Below are 19,883 nucleotides of genomic sequence, written 5' to 3'. Positions count from 1 at the left end.
TATTTTTCATAACTTTCTATATTTTTTTAATAAGAAAAACAGTAGTAGTTACAAAGAACTGTAGGCTATGGCAAATATTCAAAACCAGGAAAATAGCAGAGAACATTACTGGGTAGTATTTGGATAACGAAATGCTTAAACCTTCAACAAGATCAACTACACTACACAGAATCGTGTTGAAATTGCCAATTTAAGGACTTGTTTCTAAAACTTTTTACTTCTCAGAACATCATTCATAGAATTTGTATAAGATATACAATACATGTAAACAGGTTAATATTTTAATCTGAGGGCTTCCCTGGTGGCGCAGTGGTTGAGAGCCCGCCTGCCGATGCAGGGGATGCAGGTTCGTGCCCCGGTCCGGGAAGATCCCACATGCTGCGGAGCGGCTGGGCCCGTGAGCCACGGCCGCTGAGCCTGCGCGTCCGGAGCCTGTGCTCCGCAACGGGAGAGGCCACAACAGTGAGAGGCCCGTGTACCGCCAAAAAAAAAAAAATATATATATATATATATATATATATATATATTTTTTTTTTTTTTTTTTTTTTAATCTGTGACAATGACTCACTGTTAACAACAAGTAGGGCCACGAATACGTTTTTTATTTGTTTGTTTGTGGCGGCTTGTGGGATCCTAGTTCCCCGACCAGGGATGGAACCCAGGCCCTCAGCAGTGAAAGCGTGGGGTCCTAATCACTGGACCGCCAGGGAATTCCCACGAATACGTTTTTTACATGGCAACAGCTACAAAAAAAAGACTGATTAGTTGTGATCACTTATCTCCTATGTACCTCGGTCCCAAGTTCCAGAAATGTCTACCTTAACCTTGGACTCTGTGTCAGCGTTTCCTTCTTGTGCCGTGCTTTTTACTTGACATCAGTGGATTCCTTCAAACCAGGAATTCCTCGATGTTTATTGTTAAGCATTCGTTCTCACAGGAGAATTATAATAGTTTTTCCTGTTTTCCCAATTTCTTGACTGATTGTTTTTGGGATTCAGAAAAACACAAATTTCAGGACTTCCCTGGTGGTCCCATGGTTAAGACTCCACGATTCCACTGCAAGGCATGCAGGTTTGATCCCTGGTCAGGGAAGTTTTGCATGCTGCGGGGTGCGGCCAAAAACAAAAACACAAATTTCCTGAAAATGGTCGGGAAGGACTTCCTGCATCAAAATACTCTTCTGAGCTGAGTAGGGTTGGCAAGGCAAATATGCTGCAGAAATAATTATCCTGTACAACATAAAGCCCAGTCACTGAAGTTTCATGGTTTCAGGAACCTCAGAGTCAGAAGATCCAATTATGGATTCCAGCTCTGCCAGTTCCTGGTTGTGAGACCTTGGGCAAGTCATTTTACCTCTCTGAGCTTCAATCTAATGGATAGAATGATACCTGCGAAATAACATGCTTGCTTTGTGAGGCGGTACTGAAGAAAGGTTAAAAGTGTGGCTTTGGAGTCAGACAGTCTGACGTTTGAATCCACTGCTTACTACCTCTTTGATCTGGGGCAAGGTCTAACCACTCTGAGCCCCATTTTTTTCTCTTCTGTAAAATGGGAAAACTGATTGAACCCATTTCATAGGATTTTGGTGAGTTCAAATGAGATCACCTATGAAAACACTTAACACAGAGCATGGTACATTGTGAATGCTTGATGCGTGTGGACCAGTATAGTTATTACCTGCTGTATCTACTACCTCACAGGGCAGTTGTGAGGATGGAAGGGAGGTTATATTGTGGAAGTGCTTTCTAAGCTGTGAAATGGTCATCTACACACTTCCCTTTCCTTCAGAGATGAGATGGCCAGAAGCTCCTGGCAGACATCAGTGGTTTCTCCCAGTAAGGAGCCCAAGAATACCTACCTGTACCCACAGAAGGTAGCTGTGTTGAGGAGGCAGTGTCACCATGGTTACCTGGAAAAGAAGGTTCAGTTGCAATCATGTAGGCAAACTCCAGCATCATCTGACTGCAGGCACACTTGGGGAAAAGCCAGTTTTCAGAAGGAAGCTTTGGAGAAAGGACAATATTTAACAGAGCCTGCCCACCATGGGTTTGCTTAATAGGGATCAAATCAAGAGAAGGGGGCGTGTGATAGAAGGTGGTGAGGGGCTGTTTGACTGTTGTCTGAAGCCCTCTTATTGGCTGAACTTAGGAAACAATTCTATTAGCCGGAACCAGTGCATCCTGCTCCTGCCATGTGTGCACTTATGATGCTCATTCATTCTTAGACTGTGGACAAAACACGAATCAAAGGGCTCTCCAAAGATGATCTTGTGTAATCCTGACAGCAGCCCCATAAAGTAAATACTAGCATTACTCCCGTTCTGTAGCTGAGGGCTTGGAGTCTGGGAAAGTTAAGTCCATCGCCCAAAGTGACATAGCCTGTATGTTGTGGAGTCGAGATTCAGACCAAGTCCAAACCCTTAGCCTCCCCCAGGCTTCCTCAACTCACCGGGTGCCAGATGCTGAGCTTGAACAAGGAAGAAGGAAACACAGACGTATAGGATTTAGTGCCTCAAGTGGCCTCCTCTCTTGCCTTCTGTAACAACTCTCTCTCCCCATAATATGCCTACCTTTCTGGACACTGTTTCTTTGCTTCCAGGGATGTTTTTCTCTGCTTAGCCCTTAAGTCCAGGTTTTCTGGGCCCCATCCTTGGACTCTTTTCTTTTGTACAGGACTGTGAGAGACCTTTATGTCCACAGCTTCAGCTGCCAGTCATCTCTCCTATTTTTTATTTATTTATTTATTTTTAAAAATTCTTTGGCTGCGTCATGCGATTTGTGGGATCCTACTTCCCCGACCAGGGATCGAACCTGGGTCCTCGGCAATGAAAGCACAGAGTCCTAACCACTGGAGCGCCAGGGAATTCCCCGTCTCTCCTTCTAATCCAGACTGCCCCTCTGAGCGCCAGCTCAACCCAGCCAATTGCCTCCTTGACATCCCCTCTGACGTTCCAGCCTCCCAACCGAATTCATCCTCTCCCCCTTAACATGCCTCGCCTCCTGAGTTCCCCTTCCTCCTTACCATGGCCTCCTAGTTTCAAATACTGGTGTAGTGGTGAGGAACCCTAGAAGTCTTCCTAGATAAAGCCTCTTGAGTCAGTTCTTGGGGCTGGAGAGGGACTGTGGGGTGTGTGCTTTGAGAGCCGCCATGGGTTTGGCGGTGAACTCGGAGGGTAGAATGCATCGTTTGATCAGCTGTCTGCTAAGTGCCCGGCAGTGGGCCTGGTCTAATAGCAGGGGTGAAGGACACAATCACGAATGAAGCAGACAGGACCCTTGGCTTCAGGGAACTTTCAGGCCACTAGAGAAGACGGACCTCAAGCAATCCTCCCCAAATACCAACTCTTACAAACTGTGACAAGTATCATGAAGGAAACGTTCCGGGTGCTGTGAAAGAACGTGGTAGATCTATACTGGGTGGGGGGAGGGGGTCAAAGGCCATTTGGAGAGTGACAGTTACTATATTCCTGAGAACTGAGTTGAGGGAAGAGAATGCCACATAGAAGCAACTGTAGGTACACGCACAAAGACCCAGAGGTGGACAAGAACGCGGTGTGTTGGGAAAACTGAAAGGCAGCTCGTGTCTATGGCTCTGAGTATGCTGGGGCATGTGGGCAAGACGAGACTGGCCTGGTTGGCTGGGGACGGTGGCAGGTGCCTTGTGGGCCATGGTAAGGAGCCTGGATTTTTTGGTTTAACTTTTTATTTGGAAATAATTTTGAAGTTACAGAAAAGTATGAAGGGCATCCGTATGTCCTCTACTCCAAACTCATCTGTTAAAAATTACTTCTTCTCCCTCTATATGTAGTATATACATGTGACTTTTATTCTGAACTCCTTGAGAATAAGTTGCATGCATCTTGTTCTCTTACCCTTAAATACTTAGAATTTCCTGCCCCCGTGCAGTACAGTCACCCACTTCACTAAATTTAACATTGAGGCAATATGGTACCTAATTTACCATTCACTTTGTCAATTGTCTCAATAATATCCTTGATGTGGTATTTCCCCCTCTAGTACAGAATCCAGGCTAGAAACGATGTATTGCATTAAATTGTCATTTCTCTTTAGTCTCCTTTGATCTGGAATAGTTAGCCTTTGTCTTTTATGATATTGACACGGTAGAAAAATGCCATCTTCCCCTTTAATAGAATGTTCCTCATTTGAGCTTTGTCTAGTGTTTCTTCATTATCATATACGAGTGAAGAATTCCCGGCTGGAAGACTGCATAAGTGTTGTCGTATCCTTCTCAGCGTGACAGCAAGAGGCACACAATGTCTGTCTACTCCTCCTTAGTGATTTTGTCTGATTTCTCCTATCTCTAGTTAAAATTTTTCCCTCGTAACTGATAAGCCGTCAGGGAGATACATTACAACCATGCAGCTACCCTATTCCATAGATTATTAAATAGATGAGATAGACTATCTCTTCATGATTCTTGCCTGAATCAGATCAGTCTTTATTACAATGGTTACAAAATGATGACTTCAACTCCAGGACTCCCTCCACTTGACATTCTTCTGCCTACTTATTTAATATTTATTATTAGTAGGGACTTAGAGACTTATATTATTTTCCAATAGTTTTATAGTTATTAACCTTACTTATTTTGGTGCTCAAATTGCTCCAGATTTGGGCAGTGGGAGCCCCTTAAACTAGAAGCCTGGCTTCTCTCCCCACTTCAGTGGGGTAGCATGATTCTGTTTGCACATATGACCACCTTTTATTGTGTGACAGTGTGTCGTAGGGGCACAGACATAGGGAGACCCGATGGGAAGCTCTTGTGTAGCTCAGGAGGGAAACGTGGCTTAGACTGGGGCAGTGACGTATTGGATGGAGAGAATGGATGGACGTTGGAGGAACTTTGGTGGTGGAATCGGCAGGACTTAGCGGGGGCAGGTTGGGGGTGAATGTGTGAGAGGTCAGAGAGGGAGAAGTCAGGAGCAACCGAAGCGGCTGCAGGGATGGTGGAGTCGTTTACTGACGTGGGAAAGACAAGCAGAGTGGGGGGTGGGGGGGTGGGGGGGATGGGTATTTTAGACAGCTGAGTTTGAGATGTCTTTGACATCTGAGTGAAGGAGTCAAGTAGACAACTGGATATATTGTTCTGGAGCTGACGAGAGAAGTCCAGACCAGAAGAAAACTTAGGACTGCCACAGATGGGTGATTTCTGAATCCACGGTCCTGGATGAAATGCTGTGAGAGGGAAGTGTAGAGGAGAGAGAGGGCTCAGGCAGGGGAATCCTGAGGGAGTTCACTGTTTAGGGGTCTGGAGGTGCACGGCAGGAGACGGCAATGGACGGGTCTGTGGGTCAGGTCCCATGGAGCCTGGAATGTCAGGCCAAATCCTGAAGGCTCTGGGAAAGCATTGAAGGGTTCTTAGTAGGGAAGTGAGTGACAGGGAATGATTTGACTTTTAGAAAGATCGTTCTGAGAGCCAAGCGGGGATGATTTGGAAGGTCATGACAGTAGCTAATGCTACGGTTCTTTCTAAAGTAAATCAGTTTCTCTTTTGCCACTGGAGCTTGCTCAGATGGCCACCTGCACCTGAATGCCCTCTCCTTGTCCATCTGGGCACAAAAAAAGATGATCCAAACATCAGCCCCAGGTAATGTGACAGCAAACCCCCATCTCCTTGCCTCATTTTGGCTGGAGGCTTTTTTTTTGGGGGGGGGAGGCGGGGGGTTTGAACCTTTTGAGCCAGGCAAAGTGTAGGTGTGCAGGGGGTGGTCTCTGAGGTTTGTGAGAGTCTGTTTAGGGACCGTGATCCTCTGCCCCGGCCTGCTTTGAGTTCAGCGTGGTCTCTGTCCCCCGGGCAACTGCCCATTTAAACCTGTATGTCGTCCCCTCCCCACACCCACACATGCAGGAGGAGGTGGGTCGTGTCTGGAAGAACATCTCAGTGCATCCTCTCCTTAGCAGGGGTGGTGCTGTGCAAGGGACCTGCAGTTCTGCCCAAAGGGTGTGGGCACCTGTTTGGATGGAGACACAAACAACCCAAAGCAGACATTTTAAGAAGCCAGAGGGAGGGGCAGATGCTCTGGAAGCCCAGGAAAGGCAAGATTGTTTCTAGTTGGAGAAATCAGGAAAGGTGGCCTGAGAAGGTGGCATTTGAATCAGGCCTTGAGGGTAGAGGATTATTCAGTGGAAAAGAGAAAATTTTTAAAAATCAAAGTCCTGAGTCCTCATATTTTATTGACATTGTCAGCACAGTCGTTATTGGTTGCATAGATATCCTGTTAGGCAGATCCTCCATTGTCAGTTCTCTGACTGTTGGAATAATTCCTACAAGGCCTCGTGACATTGCCTTGGGGCTTGGGGCTGAGCAGTGGGGACAGAAGCAACTTGGGACCAAATGCAACTCAGGAATCAGTGCTTGAGCCCACCCGCTCATTCTTCCATTCAGCAAGACCCACCACATCCCAGGCCCTGAGGCTACGACAGCGATGAGGAGGACATGGTTCCTGTTCTGAAGACCTCACGTCTGCTAGAAAGGGAGTCGCAAGTGGAGAGAATTTATCGTAGGGCACGGGTAGATGCTGCCGTAGAGGCACAGCGCATAGCAGAAGCGGTGCTGACGCAGAGAAAGGGGCTGAAGGGAGCTGAGGCCTTGGGAGCAGATGAGTGTATCAGGCAGGGTGGGACAGCGAGAAGCGGGGCAGGCCTGAGGACACACGTCACAGGACCAAGTTTACGTGGAGCACAGCAACATACTTCTCTGTCCACAGGTCGGAAGGTACATCTCTCCTACTCTTAGGCTTCTGGGCATTCATTTTTTTCTGTTTTCTATTTCAAATATTTCCTTGCCCATTTTGGGGGTGGGGGAGTGTTTTATACTCTTTTCCAAAATCTCAACTTGCATGCTTAATTCATTTGTTTTATTTTTCTCTTTTTGACACTAAAAGCATTTAATGCTATTAATTATGCCTCTGCAGATAGCTTTGACTGTGTCCTTTTTTAAAAATGATTATTTTCTAAATAGGTTGCTTTTTATCCTTGATTTCCTTCTTGTCCTAAGGGTAATTTGAGATGTTATTTATGTTTTTCAATTTCTGAGTGGTGTGTTTTATGTTATTGTTAGTTCTACTGCATTTTGATCCGAGACTGACTTTAGAATTCCCTCTTTTCAAAATTTATCAAAGTATTCTCTGTAGCTTAATATTTATTGAATTTTATCACTGTCCATGAAACTTGAAACAAAGGTACACTGTTTTCAGGGTCAAAAATTTATATGTTCGTATCTTTTATGTTGTTATTTATTTTTTGATTATTTGTTTGGAAAACGTGTTAGAATATTTCCAATAAAACTGTTTCTCATGTTTCTTCTTGTATTATGAAATATTTGATTGCATGGATCTTTGTTGTTATTTAACACATAAGAAATTAACCCCTTCACTGTGAAGTATACCTTTTTTTAAAAAAATTTTATCTTACTTTTTATTGAAGTATAGTTGATTTACAATGTGGAAGTGTACCTTTCAGAGAGTGAGGTTAAGAGCTCACATTTTGGAGTCAAGACAGCCTGGATTCACACCCCAGCTCCACCATCTCTCAGCTTAGATTCCTTATCTGCAAAATGGAGCTAATAATGGTATTTCCAAGTTTGGGTTTTTTAAGCACAAGCTGCCTCTTCTCTTTGCTTGGCCCTGCAATTTAAAAAAAAAAAAAAGGTATTTCCCTTGTCCCTTGTATAATTGTTGGATTAAATGAGATGATGAATAGAAAGCATTTAGAATGCTGCTTGGCACAAGGTAAGTGCTCAATAAAGCCAGAGTTCACTGTTAACAATTACTGTTATGTTGCCTGGCTGACCATTCCTGGCATTCGAGGCCTCTGTTGTGGAGAAGAGGTCTCTAGGAACCTCTTTCTTTTTCTCCATCCAGTAAACATTTGGTAAACAGAATGCTTCTTCATGCAGAACTTTAGAAGACATTGTGGGGAATTGCCTGGCGGTACAGTGGTTATGACTCGGCGCTTTCACTGCCAAGGGGCGAGTATTCAATCCCTGGTCGGGGAAACTAAGAGCCTGCAAGCTGCGCCATGCGGCCAGGAGGCATTGTGGAAAACAGGAAGAAAAAAAATAGCTGACAACTTCCCAGCATGCAAATGCAGTGACACACTTTGGCTTCCATGGTGGGATCACTGGGTGAGTGTCAGTGGCCTGCTGCCACTAATGTGGGGGTGGGGAGGGCAGGTAGGACGAGAGAAGAAGGGGAGGACCCAGCCTTCCCTGGATATTGTATTGAACACTACTGTCCAGCTCTCAGAGCCTCACATCCCTTCCACCAGTGCTGTGAGCCAGAACGCTGTAGGATTCCTGTCAATAGCTTCCACCTGCAACCTTCAGATGCTTGCCCTCAATGCTGGAGCCACTTTCCCCATGGGAACTTGCATGTCACCATGCCCTCCCTCCCCCAAGGGGGCTTACAGCCAAAGACTGGTGTGAAGTACAAAAGCCCAGCTCCTTGGCCTGAAGTAGGACAAACTCTAAGGTGTTATTTATATCCCAGACCTGCTAACACACTTGCTAACCTGCCTACTTCACTCCCTTACTGGTTTTTCCTGGGAACACTTCCTTAATACATCACTTGTACTTTATTTATTTACTTATGTCGGCTGCGTTGGGTCTTCGTTGCTGCACGCAGACTTCCTTTAGTTGCATCGAGCAGGGGCTACTCTTTGTTGCGGTGAGCAGGCTTCTCATTGTGGTGGCTTCTCTTGTTGCGCAGCACGGGCTCGAGGCATGTGGGCTTCAGTACTTGTGGCACGTGGGCTCAGTAGCTGTGGCTCGCGGGCTCTAGAGCGCAGGCTCAGTAATTGTGGTGCACTGGCCTAGTTGCTCCACTGCATGTGGGATCGTCCCGGACCAGGGATTGAACCCATGTTCCCTGCATTGGCAAGCAGATTCTCAACCACTGCGCCACCAGGGAAGCCCCCATCACTTGTACTTTAATCCTTGGCCCAGGTTAAGCTTCCGGGAGAATCTGACCTAAGATAAACTGCTTCACTCCCTCCTAACAGGAGGAATTCAGATGTGGAGAGAACATAGTAGTCAGTTTTTGTCCCTTTGGTTGCAAGGGACATAAACCCCAAAGGTACTAGCTTAGACAAAAGCGGGGAGTGGTTAGAAGGATGCTGGGATATCTTAAGTAATCACAAGGAGAAAATGAGTACACCTGGGCCATAGAAGCATCTGGAATCAGGACATTCTCTCCCCAACATATTTTTTCTTTTTGGCCACACCACGTGGCCTGCGGGATCTTAGTTCCCTGACCAGGGATTGAACCCGTGCCCTTAGCAGTGATAGTGTGGAGCCCTAACCACTGGACCACCAGGAAATTCCCCTTTCTCCAACTTTACTTATGCTTTTACTCATGTCTGCTTTATTCCCTGAGAGTTGTATTTCCAAATAGCTGGAAATGAGGCTGCAAAGAGCATCTCCACCTCACTTTCCTCAGCTCTGGCCCTGGTTTGTCCAGCATGGTACCAAATGGCCACAATTGGGGATAAGGAATCATCTAGTCCCCATGAATCTCTTCTATTCCTAGTGAAAGAGGGGCTGTGACCAGAAGGAAGGAAGGGTGCTGGATAAAAAACAAAAACAAAAACAAAAACTAGATGCCCACCACACAGTTCTTTTGGTGAAGAATGAAGTTAAAAAGGCATGGCTTACTTGTATACCCATGTTCACAGCAGCACTAGTAACAAACCAAAAGATGAAAACAACTCAAATGTCCATCAACAGATGAATGAATAAACAAAATGTTGTATATACATACAATGGAATATTATTCAGCCTTAAAAAGGAAGGAAATTCTGATACATGCTACAACATGAATGAACCTTGAAAACATTAGGCTAATGAAGTAAGTGAGACACAAAAGGACAAATATTTGTTATGATTCCATTTATATGAAGTACCTAGAATAGACAAATTCATAGAGGTAAAAAGTAAAATAAAGGTTACCAGGGGATAGTGGGAAGGGGCATAGGGAGTTATTGTTTAATGAGGACAGAATTTCTGTTTGGGGTGATAAAAAAGAAGTTTCAGGGGCTTCCCCGGTGGCACAGTGGTTGAGAGTCCGCCTGCCGATGCAGGGCGCACGGGTTCGTGCCCCGGTCCGGGAAGATCCCACATGCCGCGGAGCGGCTGGGCCCGTGAGCCACGGCCGCTGAGCCTGCGCATCCGGAGCCTGTGCTCCGCAATGGAAGAGGCCACAACAGTGAGAGGCCCGTGTACCGCAAAAAACAAACAAACAAACAAACAAACAAACAAAAAAAAAAAAAAAAAAAAAAAAAAGAAGTTTCAAAATGGATAGTGGTGATGGTTGCAAAAGATTGTGAATATATTTCATGCTAATGAATTGTGCACTTCAAAAGGGTTAAAATGAGGTGTTAGGCAGGGTTCTCCAGAGAAACTGAACCAGTAGGATAGAGATATATATATAAAGAGATTTCTTATATGGAATTGGTTCATGCAGTTATGGAGGCTGAGGAGTCCAGACCCAGGAGAGCTGATGGTGTAAGTTCCAGTCTGACTCTGGAAGAATCAAGGAACAAAAAATATATGACACACATAAAACAAATAGCTAAATAACAGAAGTAAATTCTTTACCAGCAATCACACTAAATGTAAACCCTTCTATTAAAACACAGATCAGGACTTCCCTGGTGGCGCAGTGGAATCCGCCTGCCAATGCAGGGGGCACGGGTTCGAGCCCTGGTCCGGGAAGATCCCACATGCCGCGGAGCAACTAAGCCTGTGCACCACAACTACTGAGCCTGCGCTCTAGTGCCCGTGAGCCACAACTACTGAGCCCACGTGCCGCAACTACTGAAGCCTGCGCGCCAAGAGCCCGTGCTCCACAACAAGAGAAGCCACCGCAATGAGAAGCTGGAGCACTGCAATCAAGAGTAGCCCCTGCTCACGGCAACTAGAGAAAGCCTGTGCTCAGCAATGAAGACCCAACGCAGCCAAAGATAAATAAATAAATAAATAAATTTATAAATAAATACAGATCATTAGCTTGGATTAAACAAAAACAAAACAACCCCCCCCAAGGATCCATCTATATGCTCTCTACAGAGACTCATTTTAGATATAAGGACACAAAGAGTCCTTTAGAAATAAGGACTCACTTTAGATGAAAGTAAAAGAATGGAAAAAAAGATATTCCATGCAAGTAGTAACCAAAACAGCGCTGGATTGGTTGTATTATTATCAGAAAACATAGACTTTAAATCAAGAAAAGGTAATAAGAGACAAATAAGGACATTATATATTAATTTTTAAAAAACAGGGTATTTATTTACTTATATATTTTTATTTATTTTTGGCTGTGTTGGGTCTTCATTGCTGTGCGTGGGCTTTCTCTAGTTGCAGCAAGTGGGGGCCACTCTTCATTGCAGTGCGTGGGCCTCTCACTATCGTGGCTTTCTTGTTGCGGAGCATGAGCTCTAGGAACGGGCTTCAGTACTTGCGGCACGTGGGTTCAGTACTTGCGGCACACGGGCTCTAGGTGCACAGGCTTCAGTAGTTGTGGCGCAAGGGCTCAGTAGTTGTGGCTCGCGGGCTCTAGAGCGCAGGCTCAGTAGTTGTGGCGCATGGGCTTAGTTGCTCCACACCCTGTGGGATCTTCCCGGACCAGGGCTCAAACCCGTGTCCCCTGAATTGGCAGGTGGATTCTTAACCACTGCGCCACCAGGGAAGTGGTTAAGAGTTTTAAATTTCAGTTATTGTACTTTTAACTTTTAAAAGTTCTATTTGATTCTTTTCAAGTCTGCTTGGTCATTTGGTGGCGTTATTATTTCCTGCTCCTTGGCAGATATTTTAAGTCTATGTTTTATTTCTTTAAACATAATAATCAGAGGTATTTTATAATTTGGGTGTGATAATGCCAATATAGGAAATGTTTGCAGGTTGGTTTCTTCTTTTGGTTATTTCTCTGTATCCCTGGATATTTCTATCAGTATATTCTCCTTGAAAACTTATTTGGGGGAATTTGTATTTGCTTCTGCCAGTGCCCAAACACAGGCAATCGACAGCCAATTTAAATTTATAGCTTGATGTTTTTGCTTTTGACCACACAAGTGAGGTGATTTGGAGCTACATATCCACCCCAGGGCTGGCTTGTCATCACAACTTCTCAGAAGTAGTTTCTTCTCCCAGCTCCTGGTTTACTCCTGTTCGATCATGGCAGGGGGTGTCTCTCCATAAGCACTAGGCAGACGCAGGGCTTGAATTTCTGTTCTGTGAAGCCTGCTAAAGTTCATCTAGTTTGGCAAATGCTTTCAGGGTAAAAGCAGTTTGTGTTCAAGTTCCTCTGTGGGTTCACACTTTCAGCTAAATTTTAGTCTGATAATTCCTTCTTTGTTCTTCAGTACTTTAAAGAAAATTTATTATTATTATTATTCCACATTTTTATTGTTTTCAGTGAATAGATTGCTCTGAATAGCCTGCCATATTTACCAGAAAGCGTTGTATGCTTTCAAGCTTCAAAATATATTATTTATCTCTTATCTTCTCTCATTTCCTCTCTAGTTCTCTTTGTCTTGTGTACTTCAACCTGTTGAAAAGGTCTTTACTTTCATTTTAAAGGAGTTTTAAGAAAAGTCAGAGATAAAGTGCTTACAGACCACCATATTTAACCAGAAGTCTCCCATTAACGTCATTGTTGTATCATTTTTACAAATAAAATAATAAAGTTCTAGAGGCTGGACAGGATGCTTCGCTCTGGTCCTGTCACCTGATGGCTAAATTTCAACTTGGGGGAAGGAAATAGTTGTTCCACAAGATGAGCCCTTTACTAGAGCGTAGATACCCTTCCCTCCCTCCGTTTCATCAGCCTCGGTCTTCCTTGCTGGACTGACTGCACACACCACTTCTCGCACCACTCCTTCCCTCGCCCCTCACCATAATCAAGATTTGGGGGAATAAAGATTGCCTCCATGGTTTAGATTGAAAAGATTTCCCAAGTGATTCTGATATGACCTCATCATTAATTAGAGAATCACTGGGGTAGCTTACATAGGTGAGAGGAAGCTTTCTTGACTCTCAACTAAGTTAACTGAACCCTGTTATGTGCTCTGGTCACCCCTGTGTTTCTCTGATTGAAAAACTCCACCTGTAAATATTGATTTTCCCAAGACCCCAAGTCTGGTCCACCCCCGGCCTTTTCTATGTCAATTGATGGCGATTCCTTCCGTTGTTCAGGCCACAATCCTTAGAGTGATTCTTAATTCCTGTCTTTATTTCATATCCCATTTCCAATTTTGGGGGAAACCTTTTGGGCTCTACCTTCAAAATATACCCAGAATCTGACCACTTGCACCACCACCACCCTGGTCCAAACTACCCTCATCTCTTATACACTAGCATGCTTTTTTCTTTTACCAAGCTGCTTTTATTTTAATGTCTATCTATGTATTTATCTATTTATTTATTTGGCTGCACAGGGTCTTAGCTGCAGCATGCAGGATCTTTAGTTGCGGCATGCAGGATCTAGTTCCCTGACCAGGGATGGAACCTAGCCCCCTGCATTAGGAGCACGGAGTCTTAAACACTGGACCACCAGGGAAGTCCCTTATTTTCTTTTTGGCCATGCCGCTCAGCTCGCGGGATCTTATTTCCCCGACCAGGGATGAACCTGGGCCCTCGACAGCCCGAGGAGTGTGGAGTCCTAACCACTGGACCACCAGGGAATTCCCTAACATGCATTATTGCAATTACCTTTTAGCAGACTTCCTTGTTTCCATCCTTGCACCTTTGATTGATTACCAACACAGCAGCCAGAAGGGTTATTTTAAATATGTCAAGTAATTTCACTCTTCTGCCAGAAACCCTGCAATGGCTCCCTATTTCAAAGCAAAAGCCAAGCACACAAGACCCTGTAAGATCTGCACTCCCTGTCCCCTCAATCGTTTCCCACCACTCTCCCTTCACTCACACGCTCCAGCCACAGTTTTCTCCTCGCCGTTTTTTCAGTAATACGAGTCAGATGTTCCCTCTTGCCTTGGATACTCTCCCAGATAGCCCACTGGCAAACTGTCTTGCCTCCTTCAGTTCTTTGTTCAGATCTCACTTTTGCACTGGTGTCCAACCTGGCCACCTCGTTAATGATGCAACCTGCTCCATCTTACCTTGCTCTACTTTTTTTTTGGGGGGGGGCGGGTGTTATTCATCTTTTTATTGTTAAATTGTAAGAATTCATTATTTATTATGACTCCAAGTCCCTTCAGATATATGAGTTCCAAACATTTTCTCCCATTCTGTAGGTTGCCTTTTCACTTTTTTTTTTTTTTTTTTTTTTTGGCCGGGCAGCACGTGGGATCTTAGTTCCCCGACCAGGGATCAAACCCGCACCCTCTGTGTTGGCAGCGCGGAGTGTTAACCACTAGACCGCCAGGGAAGTCCCCCCTTGCTCTACCTTTTTTTTCCCCCACAGCCTTGTCCCATCTTCTAACACGCTACGTAAGGTATGATCTCCCCTCGTTAGAATACAACCTCCAAGAAGGCAATAATCAGGTTTGCTCACTAAGCCCAAGCACCTAGACCAGTGTCTGGCACCCAGCAGGCGCTCAATAAATGTTCAATTTAAACATTAAATGCTTGTATTCCTCGCAATACTACCACCGAGAAGTATAACTAACAATATCGGGTGGTTTTTGGTCTCCCACTACTTTCGCCCGCACCTAGGAGAGCTACTTCGAATTGGAAACACAGAATTTTCAGTTCACCAAAGTTCTTTCTCTGCTCAGCTTCTCCGAAGTGTCTGTCCCAGGTTCACGGTTTCCAACCTGGGCGAGGTCCCACTCCCCAGCCCCAGGGTCACGCCAGTGATTGTACCCAACTCATCCAACCAACCAATCAAAAATCGCCGTCCTTTTTTTTCTCTTGCCCCAGTAAAGGACTTCACTTTCCGATTGGTTGTGCCAAGAGGGGCGGGACGAAGCAATTTTGGCAAGGCGGGGTTTTACTTTAGGGCGGTTGCCTAGGTCATCGCCCGGCTTTCCGGAAGCTGAGGAAAAATGGGCGGAGCGAGTACACCCCGCCCTTATTACGATCTGGCTTGGGATTGGTCCGCAGCTTGCGAGCCTCGCCCCCAACCCGGACTCGCGCCGCGCCCCAAACGGTCCGCTGCTCCGGGCCGGGTTACGAGGAGATCCTGAAGGCTCCTCCCTGGGAAGGGGACCTCAAAGGCCAGGACACCTGAGCCTCGCCCCGACGCAAGTAGAGATGCCTCTGCCGGTAGGAACCCCTAAGATCACATTCATTCATGCTATAGTGCGAGACCGTAGGTCTGGATCCAGGTCCAGTAAATTCCGAGAAACCTGGCGGGGGCCAACACCTCTTCTAAACCGCTGTTAAAAGAGGTTTTGGATTCTAGATGACCTCCAAGGAGCCTTCCCCGACTGACAGGCCCTATTCTTCATGGAAGTCTCTGGGCTCCGGCTTCCTCAAGAGTAAATGAATAGTGACGCGCTATGGCACTCACTTGCTGTTTGGCCTTAGACAAGTTATATCCTATTTCTAGGCCTGTTTCCTCATCTTGGCGTGAAGGGACTGGACTAGATGTTCCCCAAGGTCCCTTCTAGTATTCCTTCCTAGCTATGAAACAGCCCAGGTAACATGTATAAAAGTTCTTCATAAATATTTGACCCGTTATATAAATTCTAAGCAGTTTACGTCGCTATCTTCTCATCCTCCTTACTTTCTGTACCCAGCAGTTCCAGGAATGGAGGAAGAATCTAGGGTGGCACCTAAAAATGAAATACGGACTGTAAACAGATACGGAAAAGGCTGACTGCCTGCCGCTCAGGAGATGATGCTGGAGAGGAGGTGGAATAATCTTTAACCCCCTCATTTTACAGAAGAAAAAACTTTGAGAAGAGCTGAGTCAGGCTGATAATGGGAAGAACCAGGTTTCCTGTCTGGACTCCATGATTGGTCCCTTTACACTTTACAGTGTTGGCAAAGAGAAGGCATAACTGTGTTAAAACACGTTAAAAAAACTGTTCACAGAAATAAAAGCAGACGATGTAATCTGGAGCACTTCCCACTTTCATTTACTTAGGATTCCTCTCCTCCTGACATTTGGGGTGACTAACAGAGAAGAAACAGCAATAAAAAATAAAACAGAAGCAAGTTATTTCCCTCTTCTGCTTTTCCTGTCACCTTTGTCTCCTTGGAAGAGCTTCTCAACTTCTAATGTTTCAAACCCACCTTTGTAAGACTCTTCAGTGGTCACCCACCCACCTTCCAAAAAAAAAGGGGGGGGAGAAGCCAACTAAAACCAAAACCAAAGTGGGCCATTTATACAAAATGTCCAGCCTAGGCAAATCTACAGAGACAGAATTACATTAGTGAGTGGTTGCCTAGAGTGGAGGGGGTGGGAGGTGGGAGGGGTGGGAGTGAAAGGGCAGGGGGGAGATTGGGAAGGGGGCCGACAAGAAGTGACTCCTGATAGATAGGATGTTTATTTGGGGAGTGATGAAAATGTTCTAAAATTATGGTGATGTGATGGTTGCACAACTCTGTGATTAGACTAAAATTCACAGAATTGTCCACTTTAAGTGAAGTATACAGTATGTGAATTCTACCTCAATTAAGCTGTTATAACAAAAGAGGCATACCAAAAAGCAAAACTAAAACCAACCAACATGTGCCTTTGCTTCTTCCCTAGGTTCTGCGTGTTTACTCCTCTCACTCTTAGGGGATCTGGGCCATCTGGCCCTGCAGATGTTTCCTGAATCTCCAAATGTGTCACCTCCAGGGTTGCCTGCCTCCTGCTCCTGCCACCCCTTCACATTCTGCAAGGCTTCACGTAATAGAAGGAAGCATGCTAGTTCCCTTGACCACCTGCTCACCCCCTCCTCTGCCACCTCATTTCTTGGCCACTCTGGATGGAGCTGGGATAAAGAAAGGAAGGACAGACAAGGCAGAATAGAGGTGAGTCTTGCAGGAGATTGTGGAACAGTGAGAAACGATCTTAGTGCAAAATGAGAAGAAACGAAAGGGAATGTTGAGAAGGAAAAGAATCAACTTCACTTTTTGTGTTTTCTTTTCCCCCTCCTGGAATACTTCAAGGATAGCAGATAGCACCTGAGTCGCTTTCCTTGGTCTAGGTTGTCTTCTTTCTAGAGTTCTTGAAGGGAACAGCAGACAGGCAGTTGTTACACATCTGCTTCCTGTCAGTCTTTCACATGAAAGCTCATCATCTAAGAGAAGTCCCTGCCCAGCCTCCCTCTCCAAAACTGCAACAACTTCCCTGACCTCGACACTTCCTAGCCCCCTTCCTACTTTATTTTGTTTTTCTGTCTTCCTTAGAATCTAACCTCTGTTAGGGAAGGACTTTTTATTTTTTTATCTGTTTGAGTCCCTGGGTCTGGCCGAATGTCCTCCTCAGTCTCAGATTTTTTTTTTCTTTTAAAAAATTGAGCTAAGTGGTCCAGTGGTTAAGACTCCACACTTCCAATGCAGGGGGCACGGGTTCAATGCCTGGTTGGGGAACTAAGATCCCACATGCCATGGTGTGGCCAAAAAAAAGAAGAAAGAAAGAAAAAAAATTGAGTTAAAATACACACAACATAAAATTTACCATCTTAACCATTCTGAAATGTGCAGTTCTTCGGTATTAAATAGAGCCTCAGATGTTTGGAAGGAGCACAGTGCTACACTCAGAAGCCCTGGAATCAACCCACGTGGACTTAGCTCCTGGCCAGCCTGTTACTATGTGGCCTTAGGTGAGTTACTCAGGCATTAGAGCCTCCGCTCTTCTCTCCGTGAAGAGGAGATACTCACAGTATTGATGCCATGGCCCTGGAGAGGCTGGAAGGCCATGGGTGTGAAGCACGGGGCTTGGCTCAGAGGGAGCCTCAGTACATGTGAACCATTGTTGTTATTCTAGAGCTTGGAATTCAGAATCAGAACCGGGCTGGGTTTCACTCACAAGAGCACATGGATACAGCTCGGTCCTAGATGCAGCTTTAGCTGAATCCTGAGCGCAGCCTCCAGGTTGAGGGGTCTGTGAAGTGCTCCTGGCTTTCAGGACTGAGTAAGCCTCTGCTCTCTCTTCTCTGGGGCTGCCTCTCCATTCCTCTGGGGCTTGGGGGAGCAGGGGGTGCTGCTTCCAGCCATGGGACTGGACTGAAACTCGGTATTTATTGCTTGTCTGGGGCACCTCCTTATGGCATCTATTTCCTTAGTCATCACCACGTGTCTGCTATGTGCCAGGCACTGTAATGGTTGCTAGGGCTGTGCAAAGATAGATCCAATTTGGACCCCATCCTCGAAGATCTTACAGTTCAACCAGGAGGATAAGACATGTGTGACTGGGCCATTTATCAGTTGATAATTATTTATTGACTGCCTACCATGTGCAAGATGCTGTATAAGACATTGATTCAGGCACGGCCATAGAAATCCAGGGGAGGGAGAAATAATGGTGGTTTAGTCATATTCATCTAACCTAGTGCCTGACTTCCAGAAAAGCTGATGAGACAGATGGGGTTGGTTGGATGTTTGGTTGTCAGGGAAGGTTTCACAGAATAGGAGAACAAGCCGAGGACATTGCTGAATAGAATCTACTCACTGGAGAAGATACTGCAAAGATGTGGTCCTCCGGTTCATCTGAGAGGCTGTGAGGCAATCTAACTGGGTGTGAGGGTTCCTGTAGGGCAAGTGGAAAATTCAAATGGAAATGGGGTCCAAGAAAGAAAAGGAAACGCATGAAGGATACTGGGAGCTTACTCTCTCTGTTGTCTTTACACAAAGGTCTCTCTGGGTTTACTTTCCATTGAGTCCTTTTGATAGAAACCCAGGAGCCAAAACCTACTTCTCTATTCTAGGAAAAACATCAATGCAAACACAACAGCAGAACCTCAGGCTCAGAGACAGAGGATTCGGGAGTGGATGGAACTAGGGTGAACGGGGAAACACAGCCCTATCTAAAAGGGGGCAGCTACTGCTCGGTTCAAACCAGATGTTGGAGGCAAGAACCTGGGCCGACTCTTTCCAGCTCTTTTGATGGATCGAAAGCTTGGTTTTTTCTTTAATGGAATCTCCCAACGTTAAATATCAACTCAAATTTTGTTAACTTTATTTCTGCTTTGGCCGTGCCATGCGGCACATGGGATCCTAGTTCCCCGGCCAGGGATGGAACCTGTGCCCCCTGCACTGGAAGCCCGGAGTCTTAAACTACTGTACCTCCAGGGAAGTCCCAACTTGAATTTTGAAAAGAAACTCTGCGACCACTGAAACACATTTTCCAACTGTAGCTTTCAGTCTATAACCTCTATCTAGGGAACAAAGATCAGGTTAGAAAGATAGGCTGAAGTTTCAAATGGTCTTGAATGCTATGCTTAGAGAGGTCTGACTTGAGCCTATAGACAACTTCAGTTTAATAGACTAAAAGGGTTGTTTGAACAGGGGAGTGGCTTGATGCAAGAGTTTGGGGGCAACTGGAGTAAAGTGGGCAGGTGTGGCATATGAAATAACAGGGGAAGCAGTCAGGATTGAAGGTTACTGCAACAACGCAGGTTTGCAACAATGAAAGCTGAAAGATGGTGGCAGTGAGACTGGAAAGATAGGTTGGGAAAAAAAAAGGGGGGGGGAAACAAGATGGCAAGGAAAAGATGGGGGAAGCAGACGGGGCGGCAGGAGAAAAGATAACTGGGAATTCCAACTCGACTTAGAATGAACCAGCTCTCTCGCAAAGAGAAAAGGCCAACCAGCTTGGTTTCAGGCCTGCTGAGTTGCAAGAATTTAACCTGATGCTAACCCACAACCCGAATGCTGAGCCGGTAGTGAGTCCGCGGGCCAGAGCACCGCGGCGCGGTCCTGGCTCCGCTCCTGGCCCCCTGAGGGTCTGGGACAAGCCCGTTTAT

The 19,883-nt window shown here is 45.6% G+C and overlaps 1 protein-coding gene and 1 long non-coding RNA gene across 20 annotated transcripts in view; one reads left to right on the top strand and one right to left on the bottom strand.

The window, feature by feature from the left end:
• LOC131741619 (uncharacterized) overlaps nucleotides 1-19,883 on the bottom strand; it is a 41,541-nt gene that overhangs the window by 21,307 nt on the left and 351 nt on the right. For all 3 annotated transcript variants that reach the window (XR_010836592.1, XR_010836591.1, XR_010836593.1), the window contains exons 2-3: nucleotides 18,590-18,667; nucleotides 1,859-1,909 (exon numbers count right to left, since the gene is read on the bottom strand). This is a non-coding gene — a long non-coding RNA (uncharacterized lncRNA). The remainder of the gene's footprint in view (nucleotides 1-1,858; nucleotides 1,910-18,589; nucleotides 18,668-19,883) is intronic.
• The window catches only part of ZNF629 (zinc finger protein 629), a 31,588-nt gene continuing 19,706 nt past the window's right edge, over nucleotides 8,002-19,883 (top strand). For 2 of the 17 annotated variants that reach the window (XM_067013581.1, XM_067013564.1), the window contains exons 1-4: nucleotides 15,107-15,246; nucleotides 15,723-16,225; nucleotides 16,682-16,947; nucleotides 17,623-17,741. The gene's annotated coding sequence lies outside the window, so the exon portion shown is untranslated. The other 15 variants (XM_067013568.1, XM_067013567.1, XM_067013572.1 and 12 more) reach the window with 14 other exon arrangements.

The sequence above is a fragment of the Kogia breviceps genome, chromosome 14 (assembly GCF_026419965.1).
Source record: "Kogia breviceps isolate mKogBre1 chromosome 14, mKogBre1 haplotype 1, whole genome shotgun sequence".
NCBI classification, from domain to species: Eukaryota; Metazoa; Chordata; class Mammalia; order Artiodactyla; family Physeteridae; genus Kogia; species Kogia breviceps.
The sequence above is the reverse complement of the archived record's forward strand: the minus strand, read 5'-3'. Positions and strand labels throughout refer to the sequence as shown.